Raw genomic sequence first — 20,897 nt, 5'->3', positions numbered from 1 at the left:
ATGCTCAATTACATGGGTGGGAGCTAGTGTGTTAGCGCAGTTAGCTCGTTAACGTGTTGGCCGTCTAGCCCCATGCACGGGGCTATCAGGGGTAGCTCGTTAACGGAGATTTGCCATGTTGTGGGGTTAAGGTCATTTTAACGAGGTTAACCTGAAAGCACTAGTGGGAACACAACGAATATGACTGCACATTTACGCCGACATCATCCTAGTGCAAAGACAAAAACAACAAGCATGCATGCTACAAACTTTACCCGAGTCATTTAGACAGCCGTTAGCACATGATTCTCCTTATGGGGACCTGATATGTTTAATATGCTGCTGAGAATATAGCCCAGAAGAAGCGGATAGTATAGCTTTTATTTTGGAAAGAGCCATTTCTCTGTAATAAACTCTCTTTTCCAAAGATGAGTGATTCCTCAATCAGATACAGGGCTCGCAAAATCGCTAGCCCGATGTCCTGGGGCTAGCGATTTTTCCAGTCGGGCTACCAAAATTTATCTCTGCCCTGCCCGTCCGGCTATTGTAGGAAGGAAAAATATATGTCAATGCTTTTGCATTCTTTCGGAAATGTAGCTGGGTAATTATGTCATTGGCATCGGTGAGCCACTGTCAATATGTGACATATTGAAATCGCGTTTGAATTTGCGCTTGTTTTTTTGCTTTCACTTTGCAATCGCGTGAACTGTGTATAGAGAGCGACAGCACTGATCTGTGAGTGATGATAATTTGCGCACCAATTCCTCTGACATTGTCTTATTAATCGTTAGCTTACTATGCAAACATGACAAGTGAAATCTCCCGCAGCAAGCTTAAACATGTGAGAGGTTGATCGCGCAGAGAATCGCTGAGCTTATGTGAGTGCGTGTGTAAAAGCAGCAGTATATATATTTTAGTTCTGCTGAGCCAAATAAGACAGGTCAGGGTGAAGAAGTGACAGCCAAAGAAAAGCTTACCAAAAAACGGAGAAGTTATGACAAATCAGACTATAAGGCAAAAAGAAAGTGCAGCTTTATGGTTTCATGGCCAAAATAATTTCTGTGGCTGCAATATGACGAGCTAAATAACCAGGGCTGCACATAAGTGGTCCGCAGGTGCGCATTCGCTGTCAAAATAAAAAACACGCACAAGGGTTAGGGTTAGGGTTAAATTTAAAAACTGTACTTTTGAGTTAAAATATATATTTATAATTTTAATAAATGACAAATTAAAAAGGCATTAACATTTTATTTTGTATCGAAAAAATATCGAACCGTGACACCAAAGTATCGAACCGAACCGAACCGTGAATTTTGTGTATCGTTGCACCCCTAACATATACATATACTAATTTGAAAGAGCAGACAAGGTGAGAGAGCGAGTAATCTACTAACAAAAATGTTACAGTGCAGGCTTTAAGAGCATGGCAATTTAAATAAATGAGAATTGATACATTTATTTTATTTATAGACAAAGTCTTCTGTTAGGAATTCTGCTGGATGGTGTGTCTATAAATCTGTGGGATCAATACTGATGTGTAGAAGAATACAAAAACATTATTTAGCTCTAAGCTCGCACGCCCATGCGTTAATGTTACTGCGATGTACAGTGTGAGGCTGGAGATATGCAAGTCAACATTGTAAGATTCATGCACTCATGCAACACTTTAGACACTCAGTCATAGCAATAGCTGCATTTTGACAAACATTTCAGTATGATGTTACTGGCCCGACACTAGAGAAGGAAATTAAAGTGGTCTGTGTGGTCACTGCAGAGAAAAGGTTCAAACAACCCTTGAGGCACCTTTCTGTGTAGAAGTGTGACTAAAAACTAGCAAATCAATCAGCCCACTGTAAAAAGGGACAAAAAATATGCATCCTTGAATGTGTTTTATATTGAGATTCTTCTCTCCCCGATGCTCCAGCTGGAGTTCATCTAGATTTTGCCCTCAAAAAACCCCCCAAAAAACAACAAAACAAAAAACAGTATTACTGAGCACCAGTAAGACTAACAGGATACAACCAATGTTTTGGCACCTTGTTTACAGCTTTGAGAAAACCAGTCACACCAAGTATGCACTCACACTGATAAAACTCTCCCCTTCTTATTCCAAATAAATGAACCTGCCTAGTGACAGCTATTATAACCATTTCAGGCGCAAAATAAGATTTTTCTTTTTTTTTAAAAATTCAGTTCAATAAAGTGTTTGCTGCAAAGCTTAGTAAAATCACTTTTCTCTGGTTCTTTTAAGTGGTTTTGTCCCATATTTTTATGGTCATAAAGTGAAACTCCTACAAAATACATATGTAATAAGCCCAGCTGCAAAGTTACCTGTGAGTTACATTTTGGCTTTTTTTACACAAGTTTTTTTTATCAGCATAAACATGAAATGTGTGATTATACATGCAAGTGTGAAAATATTTCCAGTGTTTCTGAGTGTGATCACAAACACAACCTGAGTGTGTCAGAAGGCACCGTTTGATACGCTTGCAAACACAAGCTGTAACAATGCCCTCCGTTTCAACTGTAACAGGATTAAAAGAAAAAAAAGTTCAGCAAGAGTCCATTCTTTTTTCTTTAGACAAAGAAATCAAAAGGGCTTCTTCGTTGAAAGGATAAAGGCTTTGTCTGAACAATTACACACTCACTTTGTTCCTGTTTTCTTGCCGTTTGGAGCTAAAGACTGACATTGGTTTGGCTACAGGTATACACTGTGAGCAAGACTACCAGATAAAAGCAGGTTTGCATTTCCCTGGCTCTCACTAACGCACCCACTTGTGGTGATAGATATTGCTGTACTGGGGAGTGAGCATATCTAAATATGCAAATACTTTCAGCTGTTTTCTAACTTAAAAACAAATCAAAACAGGAGAAAAGGTAAATGCATTGCATTTAATGACAATCTATTAAGATATGCATCTTTCTTTGGCAGTGGAACAAAGACGTGCCTGTATGCTATGAAAGATAAAAGTAGGCCAAGGCATAAAGGGAGAGAGATATATATTGCCTTTTGTTACACTGTAGTGCAGCATGTTTTGAAAAGCAAAGCAGGAACATCATAGTCATATTGTGTCACAAAAAGAAACAGTATAAATCTTGCAAAAGCAAAATAAATGGCAGACCACAGAGCAAGAAGTAAGATAACAAAACAAAGAGTATCTATGGCAAATGCTAAAATATGACATGCTTTGTAGAGCCACTACAAAGAGTCTCATAAGGGAGCTGATAACAGCTTAGTGATACAAGGTCTATGGGTAGAATCTGCCACTGAATCACAACATTAATTTTTCAAAATAGGAGCAGCCAAAAACACATCTATGCACAATAAGCACAATGAGAGTATGACAGAATACAAAATTGGCTAGTTAAATTACAACCTGATTCTGCAGTCAAATCACGGAAATCAAGCTGTACGCCGTGCATGTGTGAGCCCGTGTGTGTGTGTGTGTGTTTGGATGTGTCTGTGAAATGCCGAAGTGTTAATATGTATGTTCATCGCTGAGGATTATCCCCTTGATTACTTATATTATCTGGGTCCTTATGTGAGTGGGTTAAAGAGCTCTAATAGTGATTACCCTACCTATGTGTGGGTGGGAACTAAATATGCATTCGATTTCCATGTTTTAACAATCCAAACCCACACTACACCTGTTCCAGGAGGCTTCATTTCCACTGGGGTGTTGGGTGTCAGTGGAAAGAGACAGTAAAGAGACATTCATGAAGATTGCTCTTCAGAGTTTAGCCCTGTCACCTCAAGCTTACATGTTCTCCCCGCATCTGCAAGAGTTTCCTTCAGTTGTTCCAGTTTCTTCCCACACAGCAACGATATTCACAGTGGATTCCAGGCAGGATTATTTCAAGTGAGAACATTTGATATCATATGTTGTGCTTTGGTTTTGTCTATTTAAGTGCAGGACACAGATGTATGTGATTTGGAAACTGTATACTATGTGTGGACTAAATTACTTTAGTCTAGGAAAGATGATAATTTTAGTTATGGTCAGATGATTTTGATATTAACCAAGTGCCTCCAGTTTGTACTTAATCAAAAACACAAGGGATGATTTATTTTCTACTAAAGGTAAGTGATATTTGTAAGTGAAAAAAAATGCTGCCAAAAACAGTCTATTGGTGAATGGCCTGAAATAGCTTTATTTCTTGGTTTCTGTAGACATTATCCACAGTGTCTTTGCTGTGCATTTGCATTACCATGTATTAACATATCCGTATGAAAGTGAAACTGCACGTTCCTGACAATCTCAAGTCATTAGCTAAAGAGCATATCACGGATAATACTTTGGCACAATATCTCTAAAATTAGGAACATCACGTCTCGGAGTGATGATGAAAAAATAGTTTATGCATTTATTACTTCTAGGCTGGACTACTGTAATTCATTATTACCAGTTTGTTCTAAAAACTCCCTGAAAAGCCTTAAGTTGATCCAAAAATGCTGCAGCGAGAGTACTGACAGGGACTACAAAGAGACAGCAGATTTCTCCCATACTTGCTTCTCTTGACTGGCTCCCTGTTAAATCCAGAATTGAATTTATAATCTTTTTACTCACATAAAAGGCTTTAAATAATTAGGCTCCATCTAATCTTAAAGACCTCATAGTACTACATCACCCCAACAGAGCACTTCACTCTTAGACTGCTGGTTTATTTGAGTACTTAAAAGTAAAATGGGAGGCAGAGCCTTCAGCTGTCAGGCCAATCTTCTGTGGACAAAGCTCCCAGTTTGGCTTCTACTTTCTAGATAGTCTGGATCAGCTGAATCCTCCTTTAGATATTCTACAATAGGCCTAGAGTGCTGGGGGGCTTCCCATGATGCAATGAGTATTTCTTCTTCACTCATTTATTTTTCCAGCTCACTATGTGTTTATACATCACGCTGCATTTAATCATTAGACATTATTAAATTTGTCCACGGTGTGTCTTTTGTCCCGTCTCCCTCCACTCCCTCCCAGTGGTTCATAGCACATGGTCGCCCCTTCATGACCCTGGTTCTGCTGGAGGTTCTTTCCTGTTAAAAGGGAGTTTTTCCTTTCTACTGTCGCCAAGTGCTTGCCCATAAGGGCCATCTGATTGTTGGGGTTTCCTCTCCATTATTGTGAAGACTTTACCTTACAATATAAATTGCCTTGAGGTGACTATTGTTGTGATTTGATGCTTTATAAATAAATCAAATCGAACTGAACTGACATTCGGAACAATCAAAATATATGCCCCAACATCGTGAAAGAGACCATAAACTAGGCAACAATGCACTTATAAAGGTAGAGCAAGGGCCGTTTTCCAATTAGCTTGTACAAGACTTTTAAAATATTTTTGGCAACCACAGCTATGCCCCTCCGATGACCTTTAACAAGAATGCAAGTTTAAGGTACGCATTCGCTACACTTTACAGAGCCAGAAGCTATGTTAAGTTTTGTATTGTATGTGGTATGTGTAATTTCAGAATAGGATTTGATGTGACATAAATACTGGTATGACTTCGTGTCCAAGGCTGGAATCTGAAAGTACACTAACATACCCAGTTCCTATAGATGCTGAGTACTTGCTGCTTTTATAAGGAACTTGTATGACCTTTAATCACTCTCTCTCTCTCTTTCAAATGTCATCAAGGCATGTCTGCGCGATGCCTTGGTGACATTTGAAAGGTATGCCTGTCGCAAAAAATGCTTATTTGTATCTTTGGTGAAGCATATATAACTCCAGCTGTCTGACTGCCCTTTCCCACTCAACCCCCAGCCAGTACACACACTCAGATAGACACACTGACACATTACAACCAGATGTGCCACACTCATTATTACTGGCTCTGTTTGGCATCTATAGAGCCATCTCTGTAATTACCATGCCTGTTTCCATTATCAAACACTCACATATGCCCATATGCTCTCACAGACATTTAACAAAGCCACACGCACGCCAACTTAGTCCTCAAGAGCCCAGTCGCTCTAATCAGTGGAAATAAACAAGAGAGGAAAGGAGGACATCTAAGAACGAAGGAAAGAAAGAAAAAGAGTGCAAATGAAAGAGGGTCAGGGAAGACAGAGGTGGAGGGAAGGGAAGCAGGAATGAAGAATAAGACAACAGAGTGACAGTAGGAAGGAGAAAAAAAGAGCAGGTGTGACGACACATATTGAGAGGCAAAGACACAGATGAAGTGAGGGATACAGCAGAGAGAGAGACAATGAGAGATGTGTGCTGGCAAAGCAGACCATCTATCTTTCTCTCCTGCTGCCATAAGCTTTCTTGACACAAACCCAGACAATTGGCTATAACTGTCTGTGTGTGTTTATCAGACGATAATACCAGCAGATGCCACACACACCTACACAAGCGCCAACCTGGGTCCTGATGTGTAGCTTAGTAGAATAGTAATCAAGCTATTCATTAGTGCAGTAACAAAGGCTATTACTGGCTAATCAACAATCTTCAAACTCAATCGAGGAAAGCTAATAGAAATTTAATCCAACAGCGCGCTTGAATATGGTGAAGACTGTCTGTGAGTGTGAGTCTAAGTGTGTGTGTGTGTGTGGGTGTGTGTTTTGATATTAGACAAAACAATTAACTCATTGTGTTAAGATGAAGAAAAAGACTTTGTTGTTTCAAACAATTACAAAAGCGTAACAGTCATGGAGTGGAAAAAAGACTAAAATAATTTGTCCTGGAATGTTTTCTTTAGAATCAAATAAAGATGGCACTTCAAGTGAAATCACTGTCTAAATGGATTAAATGAAACTACCATGATGCACCTGGGAGTTTGCGTTCACTCACTGTGCTCATAGGTAGACAATAGCTGAAGCTGCTATCCATGGCCATCATTCAGCATGTGAACATCTGCAAATTGATTTGGAGATCACTGCTTACAGTAACACTACAAATTGTTTGATAATGGTACACCAGGCATTTGTGCAAACATATATGTTTGCATATATATATATATATAGTACTCAGTCTATGCATTTGCTTTATGCTCTCCATTTGAAAGCTTTCACATTAAACTGTTTTTTCCTTCCTGAACATCTAAGTAGTCTTTGCAATCGACCTGTTATATATCTAAGCGTTCTAACTTTACCACTTAAGTGTAAAAGTAGTAGCCATTGATTTGGACAATCAAGGTTAAGCAAATTTGCACAGAGCAGACAGTGTGTGTGTCTGAGTGTGTTCATTTTCCTTCTGTTGTTTAATTTATTGGCTTTGCTTTATCTGATAATTTGTAACTTTCTAACAAATACAAATGGCCACATTTTGGTGCCAATAAAAAGTCTGGACAAACTGACCTCGCTCCCATCTCCACTGCAGTTAAGTCCTTAAGTATCTGAAGAATGACTGCTTTTTGTAATTATGCCGCTAACCATTTTTATACACATTACCTACTTTCAGATATCCAAAAGTAATTGGACACACGAATGTAGCTTTAAATATAACAATTGTAGCTTTAAATATAACAATTGTTTGTAATACTCTGTTGAAAAGGGCACTCTGCTGGACCATCTCTGTCTTCAGTTTTGTCTCCAGTCGATACAAAGCACACTTGGTTGGTCTGTTCATTCATTCATTCAGAATTCAACATACAAGCTAATCTTGGTTTCAAATATTAACTAAAGATCTTATATGATACTTTAAGCCAAATACTTATGAAAAAAAAGGAAACAAATTCTGTTTCCAATGAAAATAAAAATGAATGCAATGGTTTTCTAATAATTTAAACCTTTTTCTTTTTAACAGTATAAAAATGACATGCCAAATCTATAATACTATGTATATATAACCAACACATGCCAATAAACATGAATTTTAAGGTTTTGTTTTTTAAATATAGACTTTGTTTTTGAGAAAAAAAGTGTAGTAAGCAGACATAACCAAACCCACCAACAGTCAAAGACAATGTGCTAGATAAAGATGCCAAACACAATACCAGAAATGTTGTAGTGACAGTGACTGTCACTGAATTATGTTGATTATATTACAATCTGTCGCCTACAGAATATCTGCCCTATTTCATGTTATTGTTATAATTGGCCACGTGTCCTGGTAGTTGTGTCTACATCCCAACTACACTTGGGAGGTGATTAGGAAAATCCTGCTGTCCAGTTCTTCTGTGGGGAATTAACTACAGTCACAAACCAGTGCAATACATGCCAGGAATGGCCAGATTGCGCAGGTTAATATTAGGTCACTATATTGCTACATGGCATGCAAGCAAGTGAAATGTTTGTGTGTGTCTCTGTGTGTGTGTGGGCGTGTACTGTATACATGCATGCCAACATGGAATTTCAGAGGCTCTGACAGCTTAATTAAGAAGATGCAGGCAAGTGACACAAAGACCCAATTAACCAAAGTGACATAACTGGGTCGCCATCAGCGATCATCACACATGATGATCTGAAAGACACCTTTGATAAAATTCAGTTTTAAATTATTTGTGTTTATTTTGTTGTTTGTTTTTGTGTTTCTGTTTAATCTGTTAAAAAAATTAAACAGGAACACATTTCTATCTCCTGGTAATTTTTCTACTATGCTGTAAGCAAAAGACACATTAATTAGGGGTATATATATATATATGAATAAGGCAGTTTACACAGGTTTACCCTTAAGGTTACTGCAAAGACTTGATATGATAGATTTCTACAGTGTTTTGATCAATTGTTTTAATAGTCAACGTGTAAAAAATGTTTGTTTTTTAACATCAGTCCAGCAAAAATATGCAACTGCATTTAAACACATCTACCATGATTTTGTTTTTATACTTTGTTTTTTCTAGTTGAACAGTCGCTGCTGTGACAAAGACTAACAACAATGAAAGGAGTGCTGGGAGAGGTGTTTGCATAAGGTGATTATGACAAAAGTGGTTGTAGCCAAATTTAAACCTGTTTTTTGTTTTTTAGTCAAAGTCACACATCAATCATTTTGTGATCACATCATACACAGTCTGAGAATTCTACAAAGCATTGTACATAAAAAGAGACAACTTGGTTTACATTTTTAAAAGAGCTCTAAGACTAGAAAATACATGGACTTGGGCTTTGAGGAAAAGTACATATAGGAGAGGAAAAAAATAACTCCATGTGCATTAGTGTGAGGAATAGCTGAGTACTCTCCAAGGTGTCCCTCACAGACAGAATTGGGACACAGGCGGACACCCAGTGTGACTGGGACAGGCCTACAGAGGCCACTCTATGAACTAATGCTCTTGTGCAAAATGGTACACACTCAGTAAACGATGCTTGACGTGCAAATCATACATCAGAATTTTGCATGTTACCAGTATTTCTCTAATTATTGTACTTTGAATAAATTCACAATTATTTGTCTATTAGCAATATTTAATACATGTGCTTTTTACTACTGCGTTATCCCTCAAAACTGAAGTAATGCAACTAATCTGTTCACATTCAGACACGTAACCTTATGAGTGGCAGAAAGAACAGGACAATAGGGGGAAGCAGGTAGAAGCAGGTGATATGTAGGAGAGGCAAAAAAGGAAGTTGCTCAGCACTAAAGGAGGTCACAGATGTGCTGAACAAAAAGCTTGCATCGGCTTCTCCAGAGCGCACACATGCACACACACACACCTGCACACACATTATGTGTTACCGCTGAGATTTAACACAGGTGCAGATGCTTCACAGTGATCTATTAGACTCACCCTCTCATGTCAACATTCAAGTGTGGAGAGAGACAGAGGGAGGAAAAGATGGATGGGGAACAATCTCAAGAGAGGGCCGGATAAAGAAAAGGTATTTCCACGGCAACGGTGAGGGAGGAAAAGATAGAGAGTTAGGGGAGGCCGTGATTATGCTGGTGGAGGAGGAGGAAATGGGGAAAGCAGGCTAAGAGGAGATACCTATGGGTGATCCATTAAAGCTAAACCGGCACTGTCAACAAATAGGGAGAGGCAGCGAGAGAGGAAGGAAGAAAGGGCGCCCGTGGAGGAGAATGGAATGAAAAGAAAAAACAAAAAGGTGATGAGGAGGTAAGGGAGGCTACGAGAGGGACAGTGTGATTTAGAATTTTATATGGTCTGGCCACAATTAGGGAAAGAAAGATGAGGGGGAGAAGAAAGAGACTGGGTGGTAAATGAGTAGAAAAGGGAGTGGAGGACCAGTTGGTGAAGATATACAGTGGTAATCCATTAGGCCCAACAATTTGGAGAACATAAGAGAAATAAAAATCATGAGAGGAATGCATGGGAAGAGACGAGGCAAAGAGAAAAAGGGTAAAAGCAAAAGCATATTTCTCCTTAAATCAAAAACTGACAACAAAAAAGAAAAAGAAAAACAAAGGTATTTAAATGTGCATGAGTGTATAAAATCCACCAGTAATTCCTCTCAGCGCTAGCTTTCCTAACCTATCTCTCTAAGCAAAAGAAGAAACAGACATTACATACAGTGGATAGACTACCACAATGGAGGATTGATGGATGGGTTGCTCTTTTGAGACTCGGTCCAGGTGGTTGGCGAATAAATGGGAAAAAGATGTGCAAAAAGTGAAGGAAGCAGAAGAGAAGGTCAGTGACTCAAGTCTTACCTTTGCAGGAACGATCTAGAAAGAGTGGTCCATGCTTTTATTACTTCACGGCTGGACTACTGTAATTCCCTCTATGCTGGCCTAGATCGTTCCTGTCTACATCGCCTTCAACTGGTGCAGAACGCTGCCGCTCGCCTGTTGACCGGTTCAAAAAAAAGAGACCACATCACTCCGGTTCTCTGCTCTCTCCACTGGCTCCCAGTTGCTTTTAGGATTGATTTTAAAATCTTACTGCTGGCTTTTAAGGTTTTAAATGGCACTGCACCTTCTTACCTGTCAGAACTCCTTAGTACTTATCGCCCCAGGAGATCTTTGAGGTCAGCCGATCTGATGCTTTTAGATGTTCCCAGGTATAAATTAAAGACAAAGGGAGAGAGGGCGTTTGTTGTGGCTGCACCCAGACTGTGGAACAGTTTACCTCCTCACGTCAGATTCTCCAAAAGCCTAGAAACTTTTAAAACTGCTCTTAAAACTCACCTCTTTTCATTGGCTTTTAGAAAGGTTTAATTTATTTGTTTATTTATTTTTTATTTGATCAGCGAGGTGTTTTTATGAAATTGTGTTCTATTGTATTTTTATCTGTATTTACTGTACAGCACTTTGGTCAGCCTTGGTTGTTTTTAAATGTGCTCTATAAATAAACTTGACTTGACTTGACTTGAAAGTGCAGTTCAAAAATGAAGGAGAAGCACATAAGGACATAGAATTTGTAACATTACAACTATTTTGGAAGCCAAAAATATATATATATCCACCAGGAATGTGAGTGTGCAAAGCTTGAACTTTGAATTTTGCAAACACAGGTAGGCCATTAGTGGAAAAAGTACTATATCTAGTAGCTGCAATTGAAACAAACAAAAGAAAAAAGAATTCAAAAATATTACACAGCCGAATCAGGAGAAAACTACTCCAAGACCTCTTAGGAAAAGAAAATGTATGGGACCTGTGATAGCAGTAATAGCAGTTGAAGGCAAGGCGGAAATTCAGAGATGACAGTTTTGGGTGAGAGTGTTAGGGGATGGAAAGCTGAAATGAGACCCTGGGCTCAAATCATTAGACGAAGAGGCAAGACGAAAAACATCCAAATCTACTCAACAGCTCAGACACAGTCAAGGGAACATTTCCCCAAACAGATGCTGACCTAGTAACAGCTGGAATCAGAATCAAAACCTCCAAAAATCTAAAGTTCAAAAGGTAACAATTTAACTTGCCATAGAGGAACTGAGAGTTAGGAAATTAAAAAAGATTAGAGTCGTTCTCTCCTGCGTTTCAATACCAGATGCTGTACTTTTTGTTCCTGTCTCATCTGCAAAACCAGAATGCCACAAGGAAATATAATTCTAGAGCGACTCTGCAGCACACACTTTTATAGCAGCTATATGAAATATGGTGACACAGATTCAAGCTGTCATAATATGCAAGAACACAACTGCCTGACTGCTTGACCGCAGTCGCATGGTCGACGCCTTCATTTATTTATTTAAACAGCTGGGTGTTCCTCACAGATTGATGGATTCTCATTCATATTTCAAACAATTATTTAAATAGAAAAACAGATAGTCGCACGCATACGTTGATAAAATGGAAAAAAATAGATACATTTTGTTTACCACAACAAACGTTTCACAGAAGAGCAGTTGCATTAGGTGAGATTACAGAGGTTTCTCAAGTCTTTAAAGGCAGTGTAGCATCTAACCGACTATTCTGGTTGCTGTGAGTCACTGCTCAACTGATTGACAGGTTGCTAAATTATAGAACAGCCCCGTGCATGGTTATGGGTCAGTGCAGCAAAAGTGTCGAAGCTCTCTGTAGCTGTGTCTCTACTGCTTTATATCTCTGGACAGTGATGTATTTTGCTTCTCCCCCCCCTTTACTAAGTACTTCAGCATCACTAATGGGAACAACAGAAGACGAAAGAGTGGGGAATGCAAAGGAAGGTGAAAGGAAGCAAGATGCAGAGAGGGAGAGACATGGAGAAAGAAATATAGATGACATAAATACTAGGGGAAATGTACATTCCAAACTTATTTATGCACTTTAGTGTACACCTGTAGTGTCTGACTCAGAAGTTAACTCCTCAAGCTCTTTTATACTCAGGCGAGTGAGCAGTTCATAGTCTTAGAAGGTGGATGGCTGCATGGTTAAGGTAGTGTTTAAAAGTGACAAACTAAAAGCTGAAGATGTATTTAATTAGGAAAACCGAGGTTTTTTTTAACTCTTACCATTGTATCGTTTGGCTTTTAATAGTTGCGCATACCGAAAGCAGGTACCTAACAAAGGGAGTCTGTGTAGATATATAAAAAAGAAATGTGTGTGGATGTGTACATGGGCAGTACATGTTACAAGTGGGAAGCTAACACTTTTCAAACTTTTACAGCAAAGTGTTTGTATGCGGATGTCAAAGCTGATTCACTGTGCAGTGTAGGAGTACTGATGACACTCTATAATCATTAAAGCATGAAGAGGCTCTGAGCTGATTGGGGGCATGCTAATCCTTTTTAATTGACTCTCCAGCTCTCCAGTGTTATTAAAACCACCAAGTAACAAAATCAGCTTTGTTTTATTAGCCTGGTCAGCTGAGCAATTAGAGGCCTTTCCGTTATTTGTGTTGGATTTTGTTGATGGATGCGTAGAGTAGGAAAATGGCGTATTTGCCTGGCTGCCTTTGTCTGGAAAAAATTCGATATTAAATACAATAACCGTTTTTAATTACATACAGATTTCATACATACACAGTTTAATAGAGGTAATGAATGTATTTGACTTCAATGCCAGAGATTTATCATCATTTCTCTCAGTTTGCAATGACTAATGTTGGCTTTCTAAAAGGCTTGACAATATTTTTTTCTACAAACAGCCACTAGAATGTTACCTTTTAATTGATAATACATGAACACATAATTGACTTAGCAAAGTCATGACTCATTCCATGCACGTTTGCCAAAGTTATAAGAACAGATGGATATAATATTGTTCCTATGAAAACAAGTGAGTCTAGCCATTGAAAAGAACATTTTAGAAGAATAATAAGGTTTGTCAATACTCCGTCTTTGAAGGTACATTTTTCCAAAAGCTGCCATTCAAAATGAAGCAGTGATTTTAATCTAAAAACAAGGAGCAGATGTTGTTATGGGCTACAGTTTTTTTCTTTATGGGATCCTGAAGAAGCATAGAAGCACTCTTTCTCTAAGGGCAGTAATCTGGCACCTTCTTCTGACACCAGGAAACCATGGATTATGCCACAAGCATCTTGGCATAGTGTTTGATTAGTTAATGTGTGAGAAGTGTCATGTTAATAAAGTTGAGAAAAAATGTATTTATATTCGATTTAACACCATTAAACATACAAATAGTATTAAAGGGTCACTGCAGTTTTAGACAATCAGGCAGCTTCAGATCATGAATCTTTGCAAATGATATTTTCTTATAATGATTACACAGTCATCATCTAATGATAATTGCTATTTCATGAGAAGATGAATTTATAATACATAAAAAAAAGGAAAACATATGAAGTGCACTGACAATGACCCCCTTTAGTAACTCACAAGACTACTTAACTGAATAGTTATGCAAGTAAAAAGCAATTAATTGGTAGCAATTATTTAAAGCCGTGGCTTATTAAGTGTTTTCCAGCTTAAGTCCCAACTGAGGAATTTACCATCCCAATTGCTCTTGTAGTTAAGTACATAAAATTATCTGACAACTTTTCCAAGCAGCAAGACTGAGAAGTATTTTTAGGTCCTAAATGATTTCATGTTCATTAAATATTTATGGCAATGACTAGAACCCTTTTGTAGATGTTATGGATTCATGTGAGCAACTTTACAAGTGTAAAAGTTTTCTGTGGTCTTGAAAACTTACAAGGTCTAACAACTTATAAAACTTGACAGAACAGAAGAGAGTTTTGTTACTTGACACCGTTGCACCCCGTGTCAAAACTGTGTGTTCATTCATCCATGACAACACTGTCAAGGATTGCCGAGGGCAGCATGGGTAGCTGTCTGACAATGCAGTACACTCTAGACTGTCATGCTACCATCAATCCACAGCTTTGTCTCGAACTATGTCAAGAAAGACAGGGTGCATGAGGAAGACTGAGAGACTGTGATAGTGACAGAGAGAGACAAAGTGAAAAGAGAGTACAAGAGAGTCAACAAAAGCTGTTGGAAGCATTAAAGAGACAAAAACAGAAATTCAGACAGAATAACAAAAGTGGCAGACACTGACAAAACAGCAAGGCATAATAGCAAAATAACAGAGATGAGAAACCAGAGATGGGAAAATCTTAGAGATTTTCTAAGAAATAGAGTAAATGAATCGAAAATAGTCAATTGTTGTTGTTTTTTAAATGAGTTTACTGTTAGCTAAAGCGTTTGGAGAGGTAAAGAAATAAGAGAGGTGGTTTTCCTATTCTGAGATATAGGGATCTACACAAAAGCCTTCATTATGTCCTCTCCTCAACCTTTGGTACCATACATACAAGTCCCAGATTCAAAAAGACTCAAACCTCAGACCACATGGAGCTATAACTACATTGCTGGCCCGCATACTTCCTGTACTCACTAAGGGGGGAGAAAAAGATGCAGGTTAAGTTGTCAAAAGCAAAATATAGAGTTGCTGTACCTAATGAGAAGCTTGACTATTTGAATGTTGATTGATAGTTTCCGTAAATGGCCCAGATGACGGACAAATATACTGTAAATGCTTATAGTTACAGTACAGTCACTCTGAGAGCTGAAAGAGCACAAGTCTAAACGTTGTGCGAAAAAAGCCAAGATAAACATTGTGGTTTCGTATTTTTATAAAACAGTTCCAGTCACAATCTGGCGACAGTCCGTGCGCGCCGAAATGAACTCAAATGCAGGAAAAGGAAGAAAAGCTGAAAGAATGTTTTAAAAAAAAAACCAAAACAATTTGTTTGCAGTATATTTTGTGAAGAAAATGCTGTATATTAGCATCTCAAGGTCTAGTTAGAACCAGCGATTGGAACCAAATGGAAATGAACTGAGAAAACAAGCCAGAGATAAACTAATTTTAAAACTGCATAAAAGCAGAGAGTAGTCAACAGAATAGCACAGAGGGAGTCTGATAAGCGATGCTGAGGTTTAGCAATGGAAAAGTCACATTTTTCCTCAGTTCTGCACAGTCTGCTGCCTTTGGAGTGGGATCTGACTAACGCCTGCATTTACTGACACAGCTTATCACTGGATGAGCAGCCTCCCAAGGCTCCGAATCACAGCTTACACTGGATGTATATATTCTCTTTTCTGTGAGTGTGGATGTGTATTCAGTTGTGACATTTTTTAAAAAATAAAATACAAAATGATTATAAAAGACTTGTAGACCTATATAGACTTATTGTGCTATACATTCAGTTAAGGAGCATAACAGATAAAGCATATTATGTATGTCTATGTGTATCTTCTTCCATTTGTCCATTCACGTGTAAGAATCCATACATCATTAGATGATGATCATAATCCCTCTCGGCATTACCAACATCCAACTACATTACATGGACCGCCAAAACAAGACGAATGGTGCTCTTGCTCATTTTCCCCATTTAGATATTACTGCGCAATGATAGATCATCACAGCAGCATTTTAATAATCTTAACACCATTTCAATAATTCACCTAGGTCGTCAGAATAAAAAAAAAAAAACGATTGCTGACTAATCTGAGGATTACGGTGATGATTTCTGACAGAGGTTGAGGATCAAGGTAAAATGTGATGGGAGATGAGCCATGGGACTTACTATTCTAGCTCAAAGAGGATTAAGGTAAGGATCTATTGGGGAGGCAGCATTACATAAATTGTTTTTGTGCACAACAAAACACGCACACAGAGGCACGCACACAGTCTGTCATGCACACGTGTTTCCCCAGAGAACAGCCACAATGAAAATGACTTTCATTGTTCTGGTATAGTGGTCAGGTCATTTTTTCTTCTTCTTTTTTTTTTTAATGTAAGGAAATGTCATGTTCATCCAATGCTATTAATCAAAAAATACACAAGTAAAAAGTGCCAGTCATGTCTGCTTTTATTTCTCTATTACATATTACAGCATGAATCGCTGTATAAATTCATTTTCATGGACAATCTGATGCAAGAAGCAGGGATATTTTACTGATAAATTCATTTTTAGACTTAGTCATAGCTTACAAAGAGTTGATCTTGCACCATTTAGGTAAAAAAAAGGCCCCAGAATGACATCAAGAAAGCAAAAGGAAAAGAGATCTTCCACCTCTGGACAGGATAAGAGCATGTCTTATTTCACACTGTCACCTTCTCTGTCCATTTAAAAGCACTCCACCAACACCACAGCTATAACCTCGGGAAAGATTCTGCTAGTAAACGTCATCATGTGACACGTTAACAAATGGCCACTGCGGGGCCCGAAATGGACTTGTGTCTGTGTACAGTACGAGTGTGAGAATGAGGTAGCCATAAGCATTTTGGCCACACCACGCCACTGATGCCTTCTGACAGAAAAGTCTGCTGTGATTTATGTCACAAAGTTACACACCGTGCACGCATACACACACACACACACACACACACACACACACACACACACACACACACACACACACACACACACACACAGATGGGTTATTGCACAAATGCATGTCTAGAGTTATTCCACATTGGTTAACGCAGCAAGTCCTTCACAAACCCCCCCCCCCAAAAAAACGACATTGACGGTCATTGCAAAAGAAGTTAGGAACCAGATGCCTGTGTGTTTGTGTGCGTCGTGTGTGTGTGTATGCATATATGTGTGTGAAAGCTTTGCCTCCTGGTTTCACACAAACACATCTGTATACCACGAATGTCCCAGCTACCTCTCGGGAAGGAGTAGGTTATGCCTGAAGGTAAAACGTCTCCTTTCTGTTGCTGGCTGTGATAAGCTAAAACAACAACCTGGGTGATGCCAGCTGTCTGTGTATTTTGCTCAAGGACACTTTAGTAGGGAGAACTTTGGCATGATATGGAGCTTGAATTCAAATGTCATGGAAGAGGGTAAATAATGCCCCACGATGCCATAGTGAACAGTAAATAAATAAACAAGGTAATGGAATATATGGTTGATGTAAATGCAGCACAATATTTTATTTAATAAAATCTCAGTGAAAATTTAAATTGACAACTTTATTCATAAATTATTTTCTGCAAGGTAAAAAGTTACACCCACAAATGCAGAGGTAGGTGGTAAGCTATTATCCCTGTGAATAGCTCTGACTTATTTAGGGTGCAGATTGAGTGGTTAAGAATGTGATGGGAATTTGACAATGCTCCAAAAGCATATACAGTTACTGTCTGACGTGTGTGTGTGTGTTTGTGTGCACATATGTATGTGTGTGTGTGTGTGTGTGTTAGGGATGGACACATGGAGGGCCTGTCACCACACACTGATGTGTTTATTTCACTGCAGCTGGGGTAATCACTCACACTGAGACAGACGCAGACAGGCAAACACACAAATATTCACACACACACACACACACTAATTCATATCCCCACCTGCTATGTGCAGTCAACTGGCTTTGCCTGGCCTTTGGGGTCACTCCAACCCTTTCATGTTTCAAGACAACGACCTCTGCGAAAAACCTTTGTATGAACCACTCAGTGCCTCAGGTTTTTATTTGAAATAGCTGCTTAATTTCACCAGCAAGAAACTTTGCTGATGACTCCACGCTCTAGTTTTAGATACAGAAAAATGTGAATTACACTGGAAGTGCTTTTCATTGAACCTTGTGCTGCACCTGTTACGATTTTCCTGAATTTACTGTCTGTGTCCGTAAAGCCTTTCCTGTTGAACTGCTGAACCCTCCTCGCTGATTCCAGTAGCTTTCCATCAGCTTTTAAAGGCTTTCTATCACAGTCTAAAGAGATTTAGATGTGTCTCAAGGAATTCACAATGCTTCAAATGGGAGCTTTAGAGTGAAAGAGAGGAGAAAAAAACATGTAGAGGAGACTAACTGTTGACAAGAGCAGTACTGTCAGAGAAATGTGAAAAGGTTGTAATAGCGCAGCGGTGTACAGACATTTTCTTTCCACTCTCGGATTAGGTTGACCCTGACCTCTCAAGGCTAGCCGTCAGGCAGCAGTTAAAATGATCACTGGCTAATCTCTTTCTTCGTATATGTCCCATAATACTTTGTGTGTGTGCATTCCAATGCTGTATCTGCACACATATTTGTCCTAATGTTTAGGTGACTCTCTATATAATCATGTACTGACTTGATGAATATTAATGTTAAATTTGAGTTTATTTTGAGCGGGGGAAGGTCAAGGAGTCGGGTCCTGCATGTTGACAGCCATGCAATACCAGCTGGGCGTTAAAATGTGGCTATCACGTAACCCCGTCGCACTGACAACTTTACAGCAGTTGTCAACTTATATTAAAACATTTTTAGAGAGGTCACAGGACATCAGTAACAAGAACTGTCACTTAAAGGGAAAAAATTGTGGATGTATGTATATAAGAATTTGACAGGCAAAAGAGGACATGGCGAATGTGAATGGCAAAGAGGATACGAACAAAGACGAATAGAAAGTCAGAACAGATAAAAAAGATAAAAAAAGAAAGTCAGGGCTACAACCTGAGGTCATCAGCAGGTTTTAAACCTAAATCCTTCTAATCAGCTTCAGCAGACAGGGGAGACAGACCAATCCATTTGCTCCAAGATCCCATTATGACAGCAGAAAAAAGAATGGGAAAAGGTAGCAAATTGAACACAGTGGAAAAATTGCTTCAAGAGTCCACGTGTGTGTATTGTGTGTGTGGCCATGAGATTTATGAGTGTATGCCTCTGTGCATGAATGTGTTGTGTTAGGTGTCAAAAGATAAAATGTGCTATGACATGCAGATAAGGTAGGGGTACTCGTGTGTCATTAGAGATGAGATTGGTTACCAAGAAGAAAGTTGTCAATGTTAATGTGCTGGTGTTGCTGTCAGCTACAATGAGTGGAAAGGGCCTTCATGTTTAAATGTCCTTTGTGGTTCCTACTGTTAAAGTGACAACTCAACAAATTTATTTTCTTGATTTCCCTCAAAAGAAGAATTACTCATTTCTAGGAGCAGAAGAATACGATCACTCTGTTTTTTTCTTTCTTCCATACCACTCATTTCTCTATCATTATCTCTCTTGACACCCGTCCTTCATCTCTGCCTTTCTGCCACACTCGCCCTCACTTTGTATGCTGGTCTGTCTAAGTGCCTCCCTCACTCCCTCTCCTTCAGTTTCTCTCTCAGGGGAGCTGTGTACTTAGCTGCAATTGAAAACGACTATCAAACCCCAAGGATTGAAACCTGATTCAGACACTCCTTATCCTGTACAACAGCCTTCTCCGAGTGCCGTGCTCCTCTTCCCCAGTGACCAACTAAATGAAATTATGTATTTATCCATTGAGGTGGGAACACAGCCAGATGAAACCAGGGAAGCAAAGAATGATGTGAATTGTAAATGGTGTTCTCCACTGTAGTTACAACGCTACGGTAGTGGAAGTGACATGTGTGGCTCTTCCAAAGTGGGTGTTTACTGTGTGACACGTTTGATGAGTGAATAAATTACACATGTGCTGACAATATCCTCGAGTCTCACAATATTATCTCACATAGTAAAGGCAAGTAAGAGTATGTGTGTGTGTTAGCAATACACGTATTCATAGAATAGCTGGTCTTGGGCACGGCAAGTGTTAAAGATCGTCTAATTTATTTGTTGTTTACTGAATCCGAATTTACTTTGGTCCAGGTTTCACTGCTATATACATTATACAGAACTGTGCAAAAGTCATGAGTCATCCTCCATTGAAAGTTGGGAACTTCAGGAATATTTCTCTGGAATTCATGAAGGACATTCAAAAGCTTTTCGTTGGGTGTTGGCAGTGTTTTGTTTGCTGGCTGTCCTACACTGCTTCAGTAATGTCGAGGTCCAGGCTTTGAGTGACAAAACAGCTAACGTCCAAAGAAAAATCTTTAAAAGACCTTCAGAAAGCCAAGAAAACTACTGCTAAAAAAAACACCTGTATTGCATCTGTGCAAATAAAGGAATTCAGGCCATTTTTCAGTCTTTTTTTCCCCCGCAGAACTCAAGTACAGTAAAAGAACGTGCAATAAAAATGCTAATGTACAGGAATACAGACTAAACCTCTGTATTCACTGGAGTTTTTTCACATCCTGTACTCAAATTGGCTCTCTGGGGACACTTAACTCTCAGCTTAAACTTTAGGTTTTGGGATTATTGTTACCTTGGCGTACCGGAAACTTGTCAGTTAAACTAGGATTTAGGCCGTTCTCCTGATTTCCCCTGTGGCAGTTCGACATGATAACGCAAAAAAATATCTTATACAAACATGTTGGATGACAA

The 20,897-nt window shown here is 38.9% G+C and overlaps 1 protein-coding gene across 2 annotated transcripts in view; it reads right to left on the bottom strand.

Annotated features, from left to right (window-relative positions):
- The window catches only part of LOC308403754 (netrin receptor UNC5C-like), a 192,360-nt gene that overhangs the window by 44,302 nt on the left and 127,161 nt on the right, over nucleotides 1-20,897 (bottom strand). The gene's annotated exons all lie outside the window — the stretch shown is intronic.

The sequence above is a fragment of the Rhamphochromis sp. 'chilingali' genome (genome assembly GCF_963969265.1).
Source record: "Rhamphochromis sp. 'chilingali' genome assembly, chromosome: 10".
Lineage (NCBI taxonomy): Eukaryota > Metazoa > Chordata > Actinopteri > Cichliformes > Cichlidae > Rhamphochromis > Rhamphochromis sp. 'chilingali'.
Note: the sequence above shows the minus strand (reverse complement) of the source record. Positions and strands in the feature narration are given on the sequence as shown.